This window comes from Balaenoptera borealis, assembly GCF_965194805.1.
Source record: "Balaenoptera borealis genome assembly, chromosome: 3".
In the NCBI taxonomy this organism is placed as follows: domain Eukaryota; kingdom Metazoa; phylum Chordata; class Mammalia; order Artiodactyla; family Balaenopteridae; genus Balaenoptera; species Balaenoptera borealis.
The window spans coordinates 183608005-183631977 of record NC_138866.1 but is presented as its reverse complement, the minus strand read 5'-3'; the positions used below and the strand labels follow the sequence as shown (position 1 = coordinate 183631977).

Sequence of the window (23973 nt, the reverse complement as noted above, 5' to 3'; positions counted from 1 at the left end):
CCACACTTTGAGTAGACAGGGTCTAAGGGAAATATTTTTCAGAGTGAGGTGCAGACCCCTGAGTCAGAATCACTGGGGTGGGGGCCGAGGGGGTGCTTGCTGAAAAGCAGATTCCTGGGCCCTACCCTCAACCCCCTCAATTAGAATGTCTAGGGGTGGGCTAACATCAACTTGGGTGCTTTTTTTTTTTTTTTTTTTTAAAGGGAACGCTATTTATTTATTTAGGCTGTGTTGGGTCTTCGTTTCTGTGCGAGGGCTTTCTCTAGTTGCGGCGAGCAGGGGCCACTCTTCATCGCGGTGCGCGGGCCTCTCACTGTCGCGGCCTCTCTTGTTGCAGAGCACAAGCTACAGACGCACAGGCTCAGTAGTTGTGGCTCACGGGCCTAGTTGCTCCGCGGCATGTGGGATCTTCCCAGACCAGGGCTCGAACCCGTGTCCCCTGCACTGGCAGGCAGATTCTCAACCACTGCGCCACCAGGGAAGCCCAACTTGGGTGCTTTTTAAAAAATGCTTAAAAAAACTCTACAAATAACAAATGGAGAGGAGCTGGAGCTGGAGAGGAGCATTTGAAGTGGAGCAAAGGGAACCCTCCTACACTGTTGGTGGGAAAGTAAGCTGGTGCAGCCACTATGGAAAACAGTATGGAGGTGAACCACCATATGATCCAGCAATCCCACTGCTGGGTATATATCTGGAGAAAACTATAATTCAAAAAGATACAGACATCCCTATGTTCATAGCAGCACTATTCACAATAGCCAGGACTTGGCAACAACCTAAATGTCCATCGACAGATGAATGGATAAAGAAGATGTGACATATATATATATATATATACACACACACACACACACACACACACACACACACACACACACAATGGAATACTACTCAGCCATAAAAAAGAATACAATAATTCTATTTACAGCCACATGGATGGACCTAGAGATTATCATACTAAGTGCAATAAGTCAGAAAGAGAAAGACAAATACCATATGATATCACTTATATGTGGAATCTAAAATATGACACAAACGAACTTATCTACAAAACAGAAACAGACTCACAGACATAGAGAACAGACTTGCAGTCGCCAAGATGGAGAGGGTGTGGGGGAAGGATGGAGTGAGAGGTTGGGGTTAGTAGATGTAAACTATTGTATAGAGAATGGATGAACAACAAGGCCCTACTGTAGAGCACAGGGAACTCTATTCAGTATCCTTTGATAAACCATAATGGAAAAGAATATAAAAAAAAGAATGTATGTATATGTATACATATAATTGAATCACTTTGCCATACAGCAGAAATTAACATTACAAATCAACTATACTTTAGTAAAAAAATTTTTTTAAAAATAAAGAAACAACACTTTAAAAAAAACGCTTATGCTCATGTCCAGTCATCCCATCCTCCATCTTTCCAGATTGTAACTTAACCGGTTGAGGCGGGGGCCCAGGCACTTCCCGCTCGTTAGGCTGTCCAGGTGATTCAGCTGTGAAGCCAAGCTTGGGTTAGGGCAGTGGTTCCCAAATTCTTCTAAACGTTGGAAGCCCCTGGAAAACTTCAAAAACTCCCAGTGCCTTTGTGCCACTCTCAGAGACTGGGATTTCATGGGTCTGGGGTGTGACCCAGGTACTTGAAAAGTTCCCCAGGTGATTCTACCGTGCAGACACGCTTGGCAACCCTGGGCGAGGGTATCTGTGTCTGAGCACATTGCCGAGGCAACTCTCCTGCGTGTTAAGGCGTGAGAGCCTGTGCTCTGGAAGGAAAGTCCTCGTTCATTGGTGTAAGGAACACTTCCTGCTAGGGTTTCAGTTATAATTCTATGAGCAGCCTTATAACTGTGACTAACTCTTCAAACATGTGTGTGATTCACCAGCTGTGGGAGGACCAGATCAGCAACAGGAAGACAGGGTAGAAGGAAAAATAATACATGTGCTCTAACCCTTTATTCCAGTATTTTTGGACAGTACAGCTGGTGGATTGCTAGGAGTTTCTGATATGATAGAAAGTTAATTCAGAAAGTATGTGATTATAAGTTGGTGCTTTTATTCATTTTCGAGTTACCTTTTCAATCATCAGATTGGAAGGTAATGATATTCAGAGGTTACATATATTTGTTTTAGTGAAGAGTCCTGTTTTCAGAGGAAAAAATGAGGCCATTAAAACTCAAATCTACATCGACTTCTTCTGACTGTCCAGCAAACCCTGTGTACCTCTGGAAAAACACTCCTTTTTTGGAACCAATTATTTTGCTTGGGGGTTAAAAGCTTGTGAGTAGTGTTCCCGGGCTTGTGTCACAGAACCTGAACTCATTTCCTGAACACCAGACCTAGATAGGCTATTCAGAGGCATTCTCTAGGATTTCTCAAACCAGAGCTGGTTTCTCTCAGGTCATAAAGTGACATGGCATGGCCATCTCCTGTGGTGTGCGGGGACCTGCCCGCAGTTGGAGAGAATCAGGCCAACTCAATGAGAGAAGCAAGGTAAGCCTGGGAGGGGAGACGCCCTAGTTCTCATCCCTGAGGTCCCTGCACACACTTGGTTATACTCAGGCTTACCTTCAGTTCTGTGAGCCATCCTAGTTCCATTCCAATAAATTACCTCTTTTTTTTTGCTTAAGAGGCTTTGCATAAGGTTTCTGTCACTTGCAAGCTGTAGAGTAATGCCAGTCCAACATGGCGCCCTTGCCTGGGTGCGTCACTCCAGATGTGCAGGGGGGGTGCCTGCCTCCCCAGTGAGCCTTGAACGACTGGCGAGTCTTGATTACTGAAAATATGAAGCCAGGTCATTGCAGGGCATAGGAAAAAAATTTCCATCAGTAATGGAAAAGGGGCAAGTGGCTAGAAGCAAAGGAGAGACTCTCAAAATATGAGAAAAGAGAAAAAAACCTTTTGTGGGTACCAACAGGGAGAAGTAAGCCTGCATTTCCCCTGTTGCTTACCAAACGGACCAGAATTATTTAGCAAGGGTCACTTGTGCAGCTTGCCACGTGCTGGGTTTTGTTGGGATTTTAAGGCAATAAGCACCAATATTTATGTTACACTACAATTCACAAAGTGTTTTCAGAGATATTATGTCATCTTCCAGGTAAGGAAAATTGCTCAGAAAGAGATTAGCCTTCCCCAAGATCCCAACTCCGAGGGATTGGAACCAAGACTCCCACCCAGGACCTTCAAAGTCCAATCCTGTGGTCTTTATCAACTCACCGCTGTGTCTGCCCTCAAGGAACAGATGACATCACTGGGGAGTCATCAGCAGCTCAACCTACTAGGGACATATTTCCAGGAAAACATATGGATTCCTGCTGCTATTAAGTGACAGATGTGTGTGAGACAGCAGAAGTGGGCCGTGACTGTGGTAGGGTCTCCCAGTGAGTGTTTGCCTGGGCTCAACTCTTCACCCGAATCGTGTAAGGTCAGTGGGTGGCTTTACAACAACAGATACCACAAAACAAGGAAATTGGGAATCCGCATCCTAATCCAGTGTCATCATGAGCTGCTGGTCTATACCACAGGCAAGCCTCTTAACCTTCCTGGGCCTCAGTTTCTTCATCTGTAAAATGAAAGGGTTGGACAAGATGATTTCCAAGGCCTCTTCCAGGCCTATTTAATTCTATGTCACTTAACTAGAATGCTCGTGGCAGTATGCTACCCCGTGGTTTACAGTGAATTCACTGTAATTACTGGGTTCAGAGCACGAGAACGCTGGATCCTAAATCAGTTCAACGTCTAAGTCCTGTTCAGTCATGTCAGGCCAGATTGTTTTTATATCCACGAAATTTACGGCACTGCCCTTTTAGAGGAGGAGGTGAGGAAACTTCAGGTAATCTGTCCAGGTGAAGAAGGCCAGAAAGCCATAAATAATAGTGAGAGTAAGAACCAGCCTTCTACTTTTCAAGGCAAGCTCACAGTGAGATAGATGGGACAGTGGTTGCTTCTTTTTTTTTTTTTTTTAATTGCCTTTCGTCAGATGAGAAAAATGAGGCACAGGCAAGCTTATATGTTTGGACCAAGGTCTCCATATAACAGAGCCAGGACTAAGACCCAGATTGTTGACTCTGATTCTAGTATTCCTTCCAACAGCCATGCAGAGTGTGTTTCCTTTGGGGAGTCCTATATCATGATAGTCTCATCAGCAAAATGTTCCTTTCTGATGGCTAGGAAAAGGATTCGGCAAGTGTCACTCTTGTTGACAGGTGTTGGAGAGAGATACATCATAAGGTGCAGAGGCCACTTTTGAATATCCTTTTTAATTTTTTCAATATTTCCAGAGGCCAAAGATATATGTATCTTAGGGTCTTCATCCCAGGAGCTGAAATAAAAAGAGAACTTGGTTGGCTTTAGATAGACCTATCATTATTTCAAATTGCATCTGGCCAAAAGGCAATGGGGTTTTGCGAATGTTGTCATCTGGTTCTTCCCTTCATTACAAGGCTTGGTTGAAAGTCCTGCTGACTTTCATCTTAGCACATTTGCAATTTTGATTTACATGACTCATCTTAAACTTTATTATCATGTTCATTGTAATAAAGCTGGCTGACAACACTTTAAATAGCTGGCTTCCCATGATACAAGGTAATTAATTTTTATATTGCATCTTTAATACAAAGTATTGAGACACAGTCTTTAAATATTAAACCAAAGAGGTAATGGTTTTGGTGGGGGGGGGGTACAAGAATTGGATCCAGACAATATCAGAAAAGTTGAAATGTAGAAATAATGGAGAGACAGATCAGGAGGGACATTGTCAAGCCCTGGAATGGGATATTAAGTAAGGCTGCCCAAGTATTTCTTTCTAGAAGCTTTGAAATGTTGAATGGTCTGGTGGTTTTTATGACGAGGGAATTACTCTATCCGAGGTTTATTTCCCCTTCTATTTTTCAGGAAAGAGGATTTTAAAATGACATGACCTAGCTTACAGGGATATTAATAAAAGGGGTCCATAAAAGGAAACGAGCGGTGGTTATAAATCATCCCGGGTGGAGGAGGATTAAAAAAAGAAAAAAAGATGCTAAAGCCCAATCCAGAGAGAGCCGGGCTCTCCTTGCCTCAGGCAGCTTTGGTAGTGGTGCAGGGCTCACTGCGAGCCTGGGGTGGATGGCAGATAGAGGTCTACAGGGGTAATTACACCAAACAGACTGAAAGGCGTGTTTCCTAACCTCAGAGCTTCCTAAAAAGGAAGCGGAGAAGTGAAGAAATTTGGATAAGGAGGAGATTTCACCCCAGACTCTAGGACCTGCATTAGAAGAGATTTCTTGTCCCAACAATGGCATCCTGCTGCTGAGCGGGGTCAGGATACGCTGTGGCAGAAGCTTTTCAACTATGTCCCGACTCCGCTGACTTCTCAGGGGTCCTCACCCTTCTCCCTTCAAACTCCTGGCGCCCAGGAATTTTCTTTGATCAAAGATGATCCCATGAGTTCTGCAGTTTCATTCCAAGATGTGATTTGAATTCCCTCTAGTTTTCCCATCTGCTTCCAGGAGAGCATTCGTTCATCAGCCACTTTAATTTTAAATGTAAAATAAATGTGAAAGAATGTGTTCTCTGACTCTGGGGTAGTAGCGCTTTCATTTCACGGTGGTTAGAGATGGCTTTGCTTTATCCTTGTGACCTTCTCGGAGCCCCTTTAATGATGCAGCTCAGATGATGACCCATTCCCCTTGGCGAAGAAGAGCTCTGTCACACAGCTCAGCCGCTTAAAGCTGCTGTACCTGCATCCTCCAGCAGTGTCAGCTGCCCTGGTACACGCTCTCTGTCTGAGGACAAAGTCCCGGCCCCCCACCTACCCAGCCTCACACCTGGCTGTGTCCTCACCTGGACGGTCCTCAACTCTCCTGACATTGATGTGGGCCCTGCTTTTGACTCTGTCCTTGCCCTGCCTATGCGGCCTCCCCCCGAGATCTTCCTGGCCAGGACACAGGCTTCCTCTAAGCCTCTTTTGCCTCCCCATCGTGGCAGAAGCTTCTAGCCAGCCTGTGACAATGTCCCCTCCCTGGTAGCAGCCACCCTGGTGCCAGGGCAGTGCCCAGATGGCAGAGGCATAGGTGGCCCCCAGCCTGTTTCATCGGAGCAGTTCCATGAAGCTCGGTCCATCTGTGGCCCAGAGCTGCGGTTTTCAGAAGATTCTCTGAGCCATAACATCCTCTCTTCAAACGAAATCTAGTGTGAAAGACTTCATATGTGGTAGAAAGTGCTGGTCGGCGATACTTAAAATAGGGAGCTGGGGTCTCACCTGCTCACCCCTCCCCTGTCCCTCCCTCCCCCTGCGGCCGTGAGAAGGATGCCTGTCGCACTCTCAGCCCTTTTATCACATTGCACTCCGTCCTTACCCAACCCCACGCACGCCTGTACATCAGCTGCCGGTGCACACTGGTGATTTCTAAAGCACCATCTCCTGATCTTCTCCTGACTTCCATTTGTACATTTCCAGTCCCCTGCTAGAGTTTACAGGAAGTCTGGAACTTCTTATCCTCTCGGCCATGTCCACCCCGCCCCCGTTTACCTCTTCTATTTCTTACTTCCTGTGTATATTGATGGGATTTCAAGCAAGTTTGGAATTACCCCAGAGTCCTTCTGTAATAACTCCTGCATAGCTCCCCAGCCACCGTTCCTACGATGGCACCTCTGAAATCTCTCTTGGATCTGTAACCTATTCTCTATCCCACTGCCACTGCCTGGTTGGGCTTTTGTCACCTTGGGTAGGGATCATGGCATCGAAACCTGCCCTGAGCCATTCCTGACTCTGCAACAAAGAGGAAGCCTTCAGAGAAGTGAGACTTGGATCCCCCATTGAAGAATGGGTAGGGTATTTGTAGGACTTCCTTTGGTCAATAATCATGATCTTACAATATTCTGAGAGTACATTCTAAGAGTAGGCAGCTCATTTGAGACAGTTTCTCATGGAAATGTCCACTGAGGGAAATGCAAGTACAGTCCATTCAATGACCTGCCTTTTGTGTCTCCTCATCTCTTAGAATGACTTTCTCCTTATGTGCAGCTGTAGTGTTGTCAAATAGCTGTTCCGATGAGTGAGGAATCCCATGGGCATCTCATGCTAGCACCCGTCACTTACAGAAGACCATCTTCCTGAGTTTCTCACTGTGCTTCGCGATTCCCCCGCTGTAAGAGAAAACTAACACACAGAAGTGATTGTTCTGTCTCGTGTAGGAAGGGTTCTTATTATGACAGAAAAGTTATTTTCTTTTCTGCGGTTTCTTAAGGGTTCTCTAATTGGGTAGCCCCCTGCTGACCCCTGGCTATGGTAGTTTCTATAGTGACATCTTTGTTTCACTACTTGCACACCCAGGCCAGAACGAGTAATTCAAGCCAAGGCAGAGCATGAGATAATGGGGCTCCATAAACCACCGGTATTGAAAACGCGGTGACCCCTAACATTCACTGGAGTTCTCGCCCATGCCCATTAAGGATTTTTCTCACCTGCACATAACAGACGGGGTGTGTGTTACAGCCCCACGTCTGGCCTGGAAGTGGGCTGACTTGATCTGTCAGACTTCAAGGCCTTGAGCCTGGATGGCTTTGGAATTCATTCATGTTCTACCTACACTTGAATAATAACCCAAAATAAGCACAAAAATTTTAATTTTTTTTTTGTTTTGAGAAAAATTGAAACTATGGGAAAATATGAAGGCTAATATAACAAAAACCTATACTCCTACCATCTAGGAGTATACTAACTTTTCAAAATTTGTCTTATTTGATTGCAATGTTTTTTAAGGAAATAACACATTCAAGATAAGATTAAAATCCTCCTAAGCCCCCACTGTTGGCCCAGGTCCATTCCCAGCCCCCTCCCCAGAGGCACCCTCTTCACGAGATGGTGTGTATCCGAGCAACCCATTCATTTCTTTTATTTTCTTCTACCGATGTGGAATTTACGTATTGCATTTGTATTTAGTGGCAATACAATTTGAATATGCATAGTTATACGTATATTTTCTCCCCAAACCTAAAATTTATCGATGTCTGTATCCTCCCTAACAAGGCAGTGCAAGAAGCAAACTCTGTGCTACCTTCAGACTTTCTCCTTCTCTCAGCACCATGTTACTGCCCACATCCTAGTTCAAGTTTATTTTAATCATATTAGCATGTCTCTCCTTTCTTCTCTTCCTTCCTTTTTTCCTTTTCTGTCTTTCTATAACTTCTCTTGTATTATTTATTAAAATGTATTTCATTAGGTTTTCTCATGATTGCTCTTTGCAATGTGTTCCTTCATTATGGATTTAGTTTTCTTCTTGTGAAGGTATATGCTTCATTGGTTCTTTCAGGAAACATCTGAGAGAGTATATTTTCTATGTTCTTATGTCTATGGAAATGCTTTTATATTGTCCTCATTCTTAAAGGATAGTTAGTGTGGGCATAAAATTTCAAGTTCATAGTAATTTTACTTCAGTCCTTTTAAGATATTACTCAGTTTCCTTCTGGCATTTTCATGAGAAGTCTGCTATTGATAGCTCTTTTGTAGGCAATCAAATTTTTTATCTCATAGCTTCTAGTGCTTTCTCCTCAAATCTCTGCAGTTTTAATATGTATATCCAAATATTTTAAGTTTATTAATCCCTAGTGGGTATTTTTATTCTGACTCACATCTTTCTTTTTTCCCCAAAATTTTCCCAGTTTTAAAATTTGCATATTTTTTCTCCTTTATTGTTTTGATAATTTATTTTCTTTTGGGAAATCTATTAATTAAATTCTCATTCTATTTTCCATGTGTTTTAAATAATTTTTTTTTTGTCATCCCCATGTCTTTACCTCTCTGTGATGTGTTCTGGGACATTTTCTAAGTTCTGAATTCTAATTCACTAATTCTTACTTTAGTTGTGTTTAGTTCATGAATTAAGGTGTCTGTATTTTTCCTACAAAGCAATGATTATTTCTTGCTTTTCTTGCTTTTGAGTATAAAAGTTTTTTCTCTTCTTTGAAATAATTTAATATTTTTCTAAAACTTCAATACATCTGGTATAGGAGGCATTTCTATACGTTAGGAATAGAAGGGAAGGGGTTTAGTATACACTCGATCCACCATCTTGATTGCTTTTTTGGATTATAGTAAATTTCATCCTTTCCTGAATTATTGCATCTAGTATTGTTGCAATGATCATATTTTCCAAACTAAATATCAAGTTTCATGATCTGAAAAGGGATTGTTTTATAAGTTGTCCATTTATTTAAATGAAAACTCTTAGAAATGCATACAAACAAATCACACTTAGCAATCTGTTGAAAATAATAAAGTTACACTAACCATAATCATCCCACCAAAATCCAGACTGGAAAAGACACTACGAGGAGAGTAATCATTTCTGGATCTATGTTTAAGACTCAAGCAGCTACAAGGCGTAGGAGATTTTTTCTGTTTGTTAAGTCTCTAGATGTAGGAAGTAGAGATGAAATGAATATGCACTAAGTGCACATATTTTATAGGGTTTCCTTAAAGATCTCAAAGTAAACTGTTTTCTCATGATTTGCTTCTTTCTGATCAAAGTAAGGTCTAGCAAAACATTCCAGTTATTTGAAATTCCTCTGCTGACTGATGGCAATTATAATGGCAGATTTTGTTTGTGTCTGAGATCTGATCACATTTTCAAACGTACAATTCATGTACGTGAAAATCATGTCCTTTCATTTCGTTATCATTGCCTCAAAATCATTTTTATGTTGTTATCAAGGCAGGAACATAAATAGTTAACCAAAAGGAAAGGTAAACCTTTTTTTTTTTTAAATGGGGAAAAGGATCAGATTTTCTTGTTACTTTCAATACTTATGTTTGAAAAGTTTTGGTTATGAAGACAGGGAATTATGTTACACTTAAGAGCAAATATCATCTATAAATCTTCCTATGTCTTCTTGGTTATTAATTAATGTGCTAAATGATGCCCAGAAGTTTCTCAGCTGGAACTTGTGGTTTAAAGTAGCTGTTTTGGGAAAAAAAAAAAAACCTTGGCCAGATTCCCTTTATAGACCTAAAGACTTTAGTACTTGCTATACAATGCATGATCTGTCCTCATTTTTGGAAAGCTAATGAGATTAGTAATATGTGACTCATGTCAGTTATGTTGAAGGAAATCACAACACAATCTACGTGTACCTTTTCAAAAGACAAATTGCAAAACTGCAAACCAACCAAACAGTACCTGTAATGCTTTCTTCCTGGGAAAACAAGCTGTCTCAAAATTAAAATTAGTTATTGTTTAGTGTTGTTACAAATGAGGCACCTGTCTGTTAAACTTGCTTCAACTGATGTATTGGAGTTATAACTGGCAAACTTCAATCCTGAATGTCCTAGGAGAGTCATGGGAGGGCTCATAACACCCCCTGCCTCCCTGGAAGAAATGAGCTGGTTGCAGGTATTGATACAACTCTCTAGCTGTCTCCTTGCAAAGAGGTGAGTGTAGGGTAGAAATATGCTTAACCATTTGAAAAAAGGAAGAAAACCCACAAGCAGAGGGTGACATCGGTGTGGGGAAGGTCTAAATCTTTGTTCTTACTACCTTTCAAGATAGAGAATACATGGGCTGTAGAATGGTCCCTTTAAAAGAAATAAAGAAGGTGTTTTTGCTGACATTGACAATCACCTAAATCACTAGGTTCTGAGATTTAACATTAAGTCACACTGATAACTAACAGGGCTCGTTAGAGCCCTGCTGTCCTCTCACCAGAGCCCTTGAGTTTCTACACTGTGAACATCTACACGGATGCTCTTTTCTTTCCAGACTCCTGCCTGGGAATATTTAGGATAAACATCCAGGAATACACCATTTCTGCTGATATGTTGGTATTTTCCTCGTATCCGAAGATAAAAGTTAAATGAAAGTAAGCTAAACATTTATAAACCTTGAGCCAAAAAACAATGCCTTGAAATACACGGAGTAATAATCTTTGAAGACTATTTAGTGTTTTCTGTCCATAATTCTACACACTCTTGCAAAATTTCTTGACCTTGAAACAAAGAAATTTCAATTCTTCTGCATTCATGGAAGGAAGCAGAAGTTTCCAGAAAAGAAACGATTTCTAAGAGAGATAACAGAAGTCAGAGAAAGAGCTAGATATTGAAATAGAGTTTCAAACCCTCTGCAGCCAGGGGAAACAAAGCTGGGAAAACAGATCCTAGGCAAAAAGATAGCAGTGAAAATGCTATTTGCCAAATCTGAAAGCAGATGAAATTCAAGGGTGTTTGGTGTGAAAAGTAGTCACACAGAAAACTAAACTTTCTTGTAGGAGAAGAAAGTTACAAAAGATTACTGGAGTTGCCTCATGCAGCCTTGACCATTATGTGCATACCAAAACTCCTGACCTGAATTTTATAGCATTTTTCTTCTAAATGGAATTTCCCTCACTTCACTGTAAAACCAGATTTGAACTTCCTAGATGCATATTTTTTAATGTTTTCAAAAACATGGGGTTGGTGTAAACTGATAGCTTTGTGCTGCCAATCCCAGGCGCAGCTGAGTAACCAAGGGACCACTTCTACTTCCCCTTCCTTAACCTGTCGCTCTGGGCGTTGAGAGAAGACCAGCAGCCTTCGGGTTTGACCCAGCACTCTCCCCTTTCAGGGCCTCTGGGTCCCCAAATCCTGCAGCATAATACCTTCATTTATTAAATATGTGCCTGGAAAGTTTCCCCATGAGCCACATTCACTTCTGTCCACATTTTATAGTGGTGGGTTATAGGGATGGAGACGAATATGCCAGAGACCCACCTGAAAGAGGACTCTGAAAAATATCCCCAGTCTTGCATCTCATTTTTAAATGCAGATTTCGGGAATGAGGGTGAAGAATTAGGAAATCAACGGGATTAACTAACTTCACTGCTCTCTCGTTCCTTGTTTTTATAACACTTAAGGGTGCTTTGTCTCATTAAGAAGCTGGCTGAGTCCTCTATTCCAACAGTCCCATGTTCCCGACAGGAGTAACGTGCTCTATTTAAATTTTTGGCTCATGTGTTTAGAATGTTTCTTCAGCAACACAAGAGTGAACGTCAAATCGCCTCCGCTGAGGAATGAAGGAACTGGCTTACGGAGAAGTTGTGCCGAGACCACCTCTGTTTTCAGTGTGTACAAGGCCGGAGATCCTGCTATATGTGAATCCTTGCACTGATTCGCATAGCCCCGTCCAGTTTGTATCAGTATTGCCTGTGTCCATCCCCTTCTACCACGTTAGCCTGTAGCAATCGGCCAAGGACCGTACAGCAAGCAAAGAAGCCTAACGCTGAAGTGCAGAACTCCTCCTCAGGCAACAGGGAAGACAGGAGAGTCGGGTGTGTGGCCAGAGGAAGCAGGAAAGGGACCCTGAACTTTAGAGGTCGGGTTTTACACATCCCGTCGCCTGGTTCTGTTCAACGAGCTTTGGGTTCCTTTGGTCCTGGGAGGGGGATTTATGCTTATTCCTCTGACCAGGTTAACTATCTCTAAATACAGTGAAATAATTCAGAGACTCTGCTATTTCAAAGACCTCAGTATATACGGGGAAGAACGTAAGGAAGAAAAGAGAGACCCACGACCCAAAGCCTTCCCGTTTCCTGTAAGAAAGCTGTAAACTGTGCCTTGCAGGAGCCGGAGGCCAGATCGCCAGACTAAGAAGGACTTGCTTGTCCCCAGAGTGTCCCAGGGGAAACGGCCGGGGGGCCCTCCAGCCCGAGCTCATGTCACCGCCGTCGCTGCTTCTACGTTCCCAGACACCTGTGCTAGTTTCCCAGGGCTGCTGTAAGCGACCACACGCAATGGCTTAGAAGAACGCGAATGTATTCTCTCATGGCTCTGGAGGCCAGAAGTCCAAGATCAGTTTAAATCGGCCTAAATCAAGGTGTTGGCAGGGCTGTGCTCGCTCCAGAAGGTCTAGGGGAGAGTCTGCACCCGTCGTCGCCAGCTTCTGGTGCTGCCGGCACTTCTTTGCTTGTTTTAAATTAATTTTTATAGGCGTATGCTTGATTTAAAATGTTATGTTGGTTTCTGCCGTACAGCAAAGTGAGTCAGTTTTACATATCCATATATCCACTCTTTTTTATCTATTTATTTATTTTATTTTTTGGCTGCATCAGGCGGCACGCGCAATCTTAGTTCCCCGACCAGGGATCGAACCCATGCCCCCTGTATTGGGAGCACGGAGTCTTAACCACTGGACCACCTGGGAAGTCCCTACCCACTCTTTTTTAGATTCTTTTCCCACATAGGTCATTACAGAGTATTGAGTAGAGTTCCCTGTGCTCTACAGTAGGTCCTTATTAGTTACCTATTTTATCTATAGTAGTGTGTCTATGTCAATCCCAATCTCCCAATTTATCCTTCCCCCACTTCCCATCGTGGTAACCATAATTTGTTTTCTAGGTCTGTGAGTCTATTTCTGTTTCGTAAATAAGTTCATTTGTACCATTCTTTTAGATTCCACATATAAGCAATATCATATATTTGTCCTTCTCTGACTTACCTCACTCAGTATGACAATCTCTAGGTCCATCCATGTCACTGCAGATGGCATTGTTTTGTTCTTTTTTATGGCATTCCTTGACTTGTGGTCGCATCACTGCAATCTCTGCCTTCGTGGTCACGTGCCTTTCCTCTTCTGTCTGAAATCTCCCTCGGCCTCCCTCTTTTAACACTTGTGCTCACATTTAGGGCCCACCCAGATAATCCAGAATAAACTCTCCATTTTAAGACCCTTAACTTGATCACATCAGCCAAATCTTCGCCATATAAACTAACACTCACAAGTTCCAGGGATCGGGAGGCCGTTATTCAGCCGATTATCACACCCATTGTTTCCCTGGCCCTCAGATTTCAGGGAAGCAGACTTTTCATCATTTCTCTGGAGAAGAGCTTAATTCCAAATAATGACGAGCCCTTTTCAGTAGTTGTAGGTCTCAGCGAGATTGAGGGATTACATTTTGTGATGATCTGTACTAGGATTTGATATGGACAGAGTGTGTTAATTACACTTACTTAACATCTCCTTCTAATCACCTGGGAGTGCAGCAGTAGACGGTGTACTTTGAAGGACTCAGAATTATATAGGTTGTTTCTTACTATCTGGAACTCAGGCTGCCCGTGGTGCTAAAATGTGTGCGTGAGACAGGATCCCCAATCTGGCAAGAGGAGGGTAGAGGACAGGTAAGTGACAAGTGGAAGCTGGGAGGTGGAAACAACAAGAGATGGCGTTTGGGCAGGGGTCCGAAGGATGGGCATCTTTTAGGAAACCGTTCATGACCATTTCTCCCACCTGAGACTGACTTAGAGGCTCCCTGCCATATTCTTCAGTGTCCAGCTTTGCTCTTCCATCTTAACCCTTCTCACATCCTTTCTGACAGTCTGTTGACCTGGCTGTCTCCCTAATTGGGCTGAGGACAAAGGTCTGTCTGGTTTGTTCACATGGAGATCCCCAGCACGTAGCATGGTGCCTGGCACCTAGTAGGAGCTCAATAACCATGCTGGCTTGACTGAATGAGTGGAGACGAGAAAGCAGAACATTCTGGGCCGAAGGTTGGCACAAGAAAATGCTTGGGGGCAGGGCGATCTCCTCCAAGTCGGCGAAAGCCCCACAGAGGAAGACGGGGCCGCGTGACTGACCTGGCTCGCGGGTTGGTTCAGGGGGACGGAAGTCAGGACGTGGCTGCTCTGTTCTCGGGTCCCGCGGCTGTTCTTGGCAGGAGTGAAGGAGGTAGCGGGCGTTCCTGGAGCCCCACACCCGCTGATGGGACAGGTGCGGCGGCAGACAGGATGCGAGTGCGGGCCCTGCATCTCAAGGCCTTGCTCTGCCGGCTGCATGAACTGGGGCACGTCACTGAGACCCCCTAAGCCGTGGTTTTCTCGACTGTAAGACGAGGACACCGCCAACAGCTCTGACCCGCGGGAGAACGACACAGGTCAGGTGAGGAGCGCTGCACAGTGCCTGCGATGAAGGTAGGGCCGCTGTGACCGTGAGCCTGAATCTCATCTGGGAGGCTTCTCGCCGGGTCCTGGTCACACTGTGTGGTCAGCACTTCTGACTGGCGCTGGCATCTGCCTTCCCTGAGCAGCTAGTGACTTATGGGGCTGTCGGGTCCCAGAGCGACCGCGATGAGAAACCAAGGGACGCTCAAGGGCAACGTTTGACATCTCCAAGGCCTCTGGGCAAGCGTGAGCAGCAGTCGAGCCGTGTCTGAGGTCTAAGTGCTGGCCCTGGGTCCGCAGTCGAACCCCAGCTTGCAAAGCGCACACGTTGCAGCCTTGAGAAGCTGAGGGAAGAGGCCCTGGGGGCTTTGAAGCCTCCTAGCTCAAAAACAGGGCCAAATGAGGCGAGCTTTGGCACCAGATCTGACTTTCAAGACTGACTATATCTTTGGACCTACCTTTCAAGGAGATTAGACCAGGGATCAGAGCCAGTGGGACCCTTTCCAGTGTTAATTGGAATTAAATATAAATAACAACACAGAAGCCCCTCACCGTCGTTTCTCCTGGTGTCTGTCCTACACACTCCAGTACCGCACTTGAATACAACTTTTGGGGAAATGCTGGTTGTTTAAAAGGGCTTCGACCTCATGGCGAGGGGTCCTTAGCCGGTTTCCCCCTCCTCTGGAGGGTGGAAGGTCAGAAGGAACCGTGCATTTCAAATGACTTGATGGACTGGGTAAAACCCATTTACCAGTTGGAATGTTTTTGAATAGATGAGGCGCTCACCAGAGTTCTAATTAAAAATCAATGTGATATATAATTAAATTCTAGTGATCACATATGCACCAGCCCGTCTCTTAAGCTTTTAGCCTGAGGCAGAGGAAGAATGCTGTTATTGATCAAGTCAGGAGCCCTCGGAGTCTGTCAATAGAGATGTCTCCGCCGCCGAGGGGGAGCCTGGGGGCTGATCAGAGCCTGAAGGACGTGCCCTGATGCTTTAAGGGCTTCATCCGGAGGGCGGGACCCAGCCTGCGGTCCATGCCTCCGGGCAGTGAGCTCCGAAGGGAAGGCTCTAGAAAGAGAGGGTGCTGATGGTGTCCAGACTCACGCTGCCTTTTCAGCTCCCTTCCCTGTGCCCCCCACCACCTCCACGTCCTCCCCCCATGGGCAAGATCCCTTCCATAAGGTCTGCCAGGGACAAGAGTGACAGCGGGTCAGAAGACCACCTGGGTTACAACCTTCTCTTAGGAGCTGACGGCCCCAGTTCAGCCCAGCCCTGGGACCCAGCCCACCCTCTCTGTAGAAAAGTGTTATTGATATTTTCAATTTCTTTAGAAACAAAGACATTGGGGTTGCTTTGCAGGCACTCAGGGCCATCTATCAATTTCCCAGCAGAGGCTCACGTGTGTAAAGTGTATCGTCCTTCTCAAAAGACCTCACGTTTTGATTGTGTCCCCGCATCTGGTCCTGTCACAATACAGCCCTTTGAGGCCCGGAGTGCTGTTTTCACGCCCACTTTACACGTGGGCGCTTCCTTGCTCGGGGGTCTCTGCACGTCCATCCAGCCTCACGGGTTTCGGAAGCAGAGCGCAGGGGTCCTCGCCCCCCCGCCCCTCACACCCCGCCCGTCCCAACTACCCCTGCTCCTCCCCCGGCCCCCGCCGGGGCCGCCAGCTCTCCAGAAGTTTCTCTTTTTCTGTCTCTCCTGTTTTAAGCTGAATTTAGTCAGTATATTTTTTATTTATGATTCTTCCCCCCTTTTCTCTTTAGATTTTTATTATATAAATACGAATATATTTTTGTTATAAAGGATTTAAGTAATGAGTGAGAATGTAGAGTGAAACATGACAGGGCCCGTTTACCGCCAGTGCCCCTCCCCCTCCTGCCCCTCCCCCTCTTCCCTGTTCCTTCTCCTTCTCCTTTTTTTCCTGCCTCTCCCTCCCCAAGCCCCTCTCTCTCTGTCTCTCTCTCTCCCTCTCTGCATATTTAAATAAAACAAAGATACTATTTTGCACAAAGAAAATGATAGTTTTAGAAGCCCCGCTTGGTGGAAAGCAAGAATTTTGTCAAATTCTTTGGTTTATGTAAAGGAAAATCGCTGAAGGCCTTTGATCTCAGATTCTCCCACGGTGCGGGGCTGGAGCTGCAGCTGGGAAGGAGGTGAGTGTGACACGGATGAAGAGAGAAGTGTGAGGGTCACCAGCCCAGGCCTTGTGTGGAGACGTGGGAGCACAAAATAGAGCCCCCGAGTCACCTCAGATTTCTCTCTTTCTCCCCTATCCCGTATGCAGTCCCCCAGCAAACCTCAGCTCTGTCTTCATAAAATATCCAAAATCTGACCCTTCTGTCCACCGCCCTACGAACACTCTGGTCCCAAGCTATGAGCATCTCTCCCCTGGGTTCCTGCAACAGCCTCAGCGGTAAATCACAAGAGCCGATTAAATTTCCACAGAACTTGGCAACGTTTTGTTAAATACAGTGTTTGACTAAAAATTAAATACTGTCCATTGGTAGATGAATGGATAAAGAAAATATATCTATATCTATATGCACAATGGAATATCATTCAGCCATAAGAAAGGAAATCCTGCCATTTGCAACACCATGGAGGGCATTGTGCTGAGTGAAATAAATCAGACAGAGAAAGACAAATGCTGGATGATCTCACTTACACGTGGAATCTAAAAACATTGAACTCATAGAAACAGAAAGTAGATTGGTGGTTGCCAGAGAGAGGTTGGAGAGTATCAAAGGGCACAAACTTGCATGTATAAGGGGAATAGGTCCTGGGATCTGATGTGCAGCATGGAGACTATAGTTAACAATATTGTGTTGTATACTCGAAAGTTTCTAAGAGAGTAGATCTTAAATGTTCTCACCACAATAACAACAACAAAGTGGTAATTATGTGAGATGAAAGGTGTGTTAACTAACTTTATTGTGGTAACCATTTTGCAATACATACGTGTATCAAATTATCATGTTGTGCCTCTCAAATGTACACAATGTTCTATGTCAATAAAGCTGGAAAAGATTAAATAATATAAACTTATTATTAAATTATAAAAACCAAGATAACACATAGTCAGAAGTCATCACTTCCTACCTTTACTCCATTTTGCTATTATCTATGCCCTTGAGGTTGTTGGCATTCGCTATGATTGTACGGCGGCAATACTGTATGATGGTGACCTTTCAGCATCTCTCCCCAACTCCAATCTCAGTTGTATCAGTAGGTTGAAACGAGCTATGGGGAGAGTACAGACACCATGGAAATCGACAAGTGCTGCAAATCAGTGGAGGTCAACACTTCATGAACACGTACTGTGATGTTTCCCTCTGAATGAACCAAAGTCCTCACCTTCTGATGAAAGAACTCATCAGACTGGAGGTTATTCCACAATTTCCAACATCTCCCTCCTTCTCTAATCTGACTCAGTTTATCCTGGTTCAATACCACTCTTACACGCCCAGCTAACCTCCCCCTTTCCAAACTCTCTTCCTTCCAGAGACTGGTACGGTCGTAACACTAACTGGTTCCTATGTCTTTGATGGTTCTGTAAGTTCTTGGGGTGGGGTCAGTACACATTCGGTACTCGATAAGGACCTATCATTTGACTCAGGACTAGGGACCTGGCCCAGGAGAAGAAAGTGTTGCCAATAGTAGTCGAAATAGTTGTTACATAACATTATTATCATACTTACTTTTATCATCTGATGGAACTAATATTTCCATATGCTTCATTCTTCATCGCACTCATCCCATCATGACCTGTGAGCTGAGGAGTATCAGCTCCACTTTACAGACAAGGAAGTTGGGAAGTTCGCCCAGACTCAGACAGCTGATAGGAAGCAGGCTTAAACTGTCCTCTTTCCAAGGGGAAGACTTTTCAGCAGACATTACTGGAGGAAAATGTCTGAGGTCTCCGTGGAGAGTTGAATTTTCTTGGGAGCTGCTACTGGGAAATGTTCACTGTGGTACCGCAGAGGGCCCGCAATGGAACATCCTTGCTTTCCAGATAAAGACACTGTGACAGGAAGTATAGCCACAAGGTCCCCACAAGGCTTTCTGTGCCCCAGACCTTTGTAACGAGGGGGTAAGCGCTGTCCTGTTGGGCTGGCCCATTGGAAGTGATGTGCCTTGGCTTCCGGTGGGGGGCAGCTCAAGTCAGGGGCAAACGACGCCAGGGTAATCACAGCCCTTCATGCCATGGGGGGCTGTGACGAGAGAGGCTGTGTCACACCACTCCACTGCTGGAACAGGGATTCCTGAGGTCTCCAGGGCCGTTGGCTAGAACGTGGGCTCAGCTGGCCCTCATCTCCTGGGCCTGCGTGAGTTCGGCCGAGGCCCTTGTGCTGGCCTCAAAACCAAGTAATACACGTCAACCCAGATCTACCTTGGCTCACTTGATCTTAAAATTAGCACCTCTTCTGATAAATCTGGATCGTGTATTAGCAGAGCAGCCAAGGCCCTGGCTGTCGAGATTACACGGATTTACCTTTTGCCCTTGGCTTTGGCTCTTGGCTGTGATTGTCCTGGGGCCTCGGTTTCTTCTCTTGCCTGGTGGGATAAAGCTGGGCATGCTGAGGTGAAGGGTGTGAGGACCCGACCCTGCCGCCTGGGTCGTGGTCAGAGGCATCACGCTTCAGTTTTCTTCCAGAAATGCGGGTCAGGGCCCCACAGCAGGGCTTTGCTGGCCTCGCCTCGTGCCATTCTTGCCACCAGTTTCAAGCTGGGCTGCTGGCCCATGGCCAGAGGGCGCGTACCAGAGCTTCCTGTTTGCCTGCGGGCCTGGGGCTGCCGTGAGGCTGGGCTCCCTTCCTGGGGCCCGCGTGTGTGACAGGGTGTGCCCAGCTCTTAAAGTGCTTTGACGAACATGCCTTTGTGCTGAAAGCTCTATAAATATACGGAGCAGACCTGGGCGTGGTGTTTCCAAAACACTCCCAACCTTAGCCGTCATCAAGGCTCAGGTCAGAGAGAAGTTGGAAATGGAGGCCGTTTGCCTCTTCAGTGATTCTCCAAAGCAGAGATCGCTTTTCTTTCCAGCTTCCACGTCTTGACTCACTTGGCTTGATGGCGTGAGGCCCCCCTGGCCTGTCTTGTGTTTCCAGGGCTACACAAACCTGATTTCAAGCATCTTTTAGAAGAACTGCCAGTTACCTGTGCTGACTCTCTACCCACATCTGTCTGCCCCCCCAACCCACCCACCGTCCAACGCCACCCAGCCGCGCCCCCCCCCGTGGCAAGCGGGGAGCTTCTGTGACCCCATGCTGCCACCGTCTCTGTCCCTCAGGGGGAGCGCATGCTTCATTCTTTCATTCAAGCACTTTTCACTGGTTAACTGCTCTGCACCTGGCATAGACACTGGAGACACCAATATGAACACAAAGGTCCCTGCCCTCAAAGACTCACACCTCGGTCACCACTCAGTGAGGGAACAAGTAGACAAATAAGCCATTAGGGTTTTAACGTGATCGGGCCATAGCCTGATGTCAGGGAAGGAACCAGAGCATCCTTAACCTGAAGCTGAGGAAGTTAAATCTTCGGGACCTGTCACCTGCGTGGGGCCCTAACAATGTGTTCAGATGGCCAGATATTTTTATAAAATTTACAGAAGTAAGCTGTTTTAAAGGAACCAGTTAAAATTACTTTTCTTCTCCATCGGCCTCTTTTCTGCCATGTTTCCCCTTGTATTAGGTGATGTGAAAGCAGCCAAGGGCATTTTTGGAACTGGCTAAGGGACTGTTGAGTTTGGGATTCGTGAGATGTTTTTCTGTGGTTATAGTTATTCTTAGCCCTCCTCACGCAGGAATGGCTTCCAAAGGTCCCCCCTCACCCATGGCCGTGACTCACCCACCCTGTGATGTAAAGCTTCACAATCAGAGGTTATAGCACAATTTACCACATCCCCTAGCTCCTGGCACCAGAACTGTGTGAGGACTGGGGGAGAGACGTGCTTTAAAGGGTCAGGAGCTGGTCTGTGAGATGTTCTTCAGGTTATCAGACTGTCTGTTGTATTGTAAGCAGAGGATCTGGTTACAGAAGAACTTGGGAGACGTTTCCCAGATTTGACAGCAATCTTAGAATTTTAGAGGACATCCTCAATACAGAGCTGTGAGGCTGAAAGAAATGTTTTCAAACAATCCACAGTATGAACCAAATTACCATCAACTATGTTAGAGGAAAGAGATTGGATCTTTCTATTCTCTGTATAGAAAATAGAAGATGGAAAAAGTGTCTTTTCGTAGAGAACAGACTTGTGGTTGTCATGGGAGAGGTGGGGGAGAGATGGACTTGGAGTTTGGGATGAGAAGATGCAAACTCTTATACATAGAATGGATAAGCCACAAGGTCCTACTGTAGAGCACAGGGAATTATATTCAATATCCTGTGATAAACCATCATGGAAAAGAATATGAAAAAGAATGTATATATGTATATCTGAGTCACTTTGCTGTCAGCAGAAATGAACATAACATTGTAAGTCAACCGCACTTGAATAAAATAAAAATTTTAAAAAGTCTTTTAAAGATCAGAGTAGGCAGCTAAAAAGCGGAGGGAAGAAAAGTATTGTAGAGGTATGTAAGGCAATCACTATTACAAAAATAGTGTCATATTTGTGGCATTTGTCCGACATTGTAGGTACAGAATCTACTATGGTTGTTTTTCTCATTCTAAATGAATTTTTCTTTTCACGCCTGATTTTCTTTTTAAATTTTATATTCTTTTCTGCCAAGAGGGCCTCCCATACTGTCTCCATCTCAGATCCTACAGAACTTGGAGCAGACTTTGGAAAGAGACCCTAGGGTTTGCCCAGGGGAGAGCAGCGAGGGTTCCCAGGGCATCAGTGTGTGAGCTGGCTGGTTGGAGTGTGATGCGGGGACCCCTCAGGCAGAAGCCCAGAGGTGAGAGGCACGTGAGAGCATCTCTGCAGCAGAGTGGGATGTGGCGACTGTGGACACAGGACGTTAGGCAGGGAGAACCGCGGGAGGGTGTAGGCAGGGGATGGACGGAGCTGATTCGCAAGTCCTCTGGCTTGCCTCTGCCTTTGTTACCTGCAGCTTTTGGTTACCTCTACCTTTTCCCATGTTTCTCATCTTTATGTCTATATCCACTTTACTCTTCCTTGTTTCTCTTACTTTTGGTGAATTCAGGAACCTATTTCCTTTGTTTACCCTCCTCTCTATCATGTGCAGCAAACAAATGCTTCTGTATTTCTCTTCAATTCACTTGTGAAATAGGAATGACTATAATCATCAAACAAAGGAAAACAACGTTGATCAGCCCCCACTGTCTTAGACTGTTTGGGTTTCATAACAAAATGCCGCAGACAGAGAAACTTAGAAACCACAGGAATTTATTTCTTACCGTCCTGGAGGCTGGAAGCCCGAGGTCAGGGTGGAGGGAAGGCCCTCTACCTAGTTATCGCTGGGACCTTCTCGCTGGGTTCTCACATGGTGGGCGGAGGGGCGAGGGGCCTCCCTGGACCCTGTTTTCATATGGGACCAATCCCCTTCACGAGGGCTCCACCTCCCAAAGGCTCCACTTCTTTCTCACCTTTGCGGCATGAGGATTTCAACCTATGAATTTTGGGGGAACGTGAACATTCAGAAGACAGCACCCACTCTGTAATAGTGCTGAGCTGATGACGAAAACAGTAAAGACCCTGCCCTCAAGGAACCTACGGTCTAACGGGAAGTTCGGGTGAGCGAGCGACAATCCGATGTTTAATACTCTCTGGAAGATAAAACCATACACCACAATTTGTTTATCCATTCATCCTTTAAGGGACATTTGGGCTGTTTCCACTTTTTGGCTCTTGTGATGAGAGCTGCACAAACCTGCGTGTACGGTATTTGTGTGGGACCGATCTTCAGCTCTTTTGGGTACTTACCTAGAAGGGGCATCGCTGGCCCCTGTGTTCTCAGCGCTTTGTTGTTCTATCTCTCTGGAATCTTGATTTATCAGTTAGTCCCCTGGCTGCTTCAATGTTTCCACTTCACTGCCCCCTTCTCCCCCATGTCTAAGCACATTGAGAGAAACATTCAAATAGCCCGAAAGAAGTTATTCTGATTTGGGGATACAGAGTCCCTCAAGGTCCATCAGTTGTAAAAACCTTTACAAAAAGAATCTGAAAAACTATGATGGGATCTGAGGAGAAAGGAAACCTCAACAAATGCAGTTGTAGGAAGCCACTTCTCATCAGTCTCATTTCTAGTGTTATCAGTTCTGTGGTTGGCAGTTCCTATCTCTATATGGCTTGGTTTTCATCATACAAACCAAGTTTCACACAGATGGAGACCAATTTCTCTTCCTTTCCAGATGTTGATTTATTTCTTGATTTAGTGAGTTTGCAAGGATAGACAGATCATTTTCCGGTGCTGCTTTATCAGATGGAGAGCCTGCAGTGGGGTAGGTAAGAGGTGATGAAGTGAGCGTACTATCACCTCCACGTGGCAGGAGGGATTTGGTCTGAGGCATCGCAGACTGTATCCCTGAACAAATAACCAAAGGCATTCTGTACTCTGCAGGATTTGAAAATGTCTTTTTGACAATGTCTGAGTTGCTTTCTAAGATTTCTTTCAGCTTTAAAAGCCTAAGATTCTAAATATATTGCTGGGTTTGCCACGTGATCAGATACAAAAGTGGCACCATTCCTATCAACATCTTGACTTTGAGTCTAAGCATCAGAGGTTTGTTGAAATATAAATTTGCTGATAAATGTATTTCTGTTTCTTAAAAGTACATTCACTTCCCTTCCCTTCCTTTTGAACTTGTAAGTTGAACATATTTCACATGGAGTGTTTGGTAAAGAATGTCTCACAAGTGGGTCCTGGCTTTAGCGACTTGAGGAAATTCTGCAGTTGAAACTCCATGTAGTTTTTACCAGATACTTTTTCAAGTCCCTAAACAGAAAGAGTAAAATGTCTTTATAAAAGATTTTATGAAAGTCTCAAGAGACATTATTCTGTCAGGTACAACTGTACCATCTCATGCAATGACCACAAGCCTTGCATTCTCTTCTAATTTAATCTCAAAGATACTTGCTTTTCTATAAGTGAGTTATATATATATATATATATATATA

The 23973-nt window shown here is 44.9% G+C and overlaps 1 protein-coding gene and 1 long non-coding RNA gene across 8 annotated transcripts in view; one reads left to right on the top strand and one right to left on the bottom strand.

Moving 5' to 3' along the window:
* LOC309626301 (uncharacterized protein) overlaps positions 1–23973 on the top strand; it is a 194308-nt gene that overhangs the window by 141420 nt on the left and 28915 nt on the right. The gene's annotated exons all lie outside the window — the stretch shown is intronic.
* On the bottom strand, positions 221–23973 carry LOC309626308. The gene is made up of 2 exons (XR_014243104.1): positions 17991–23973; positions 221–4318 (listed from the first exon to the last, which is right to left on the bottom strand). It is a non-coding gene; the product is annotated as an uncharacterized lncRNA (long non-coding RNA).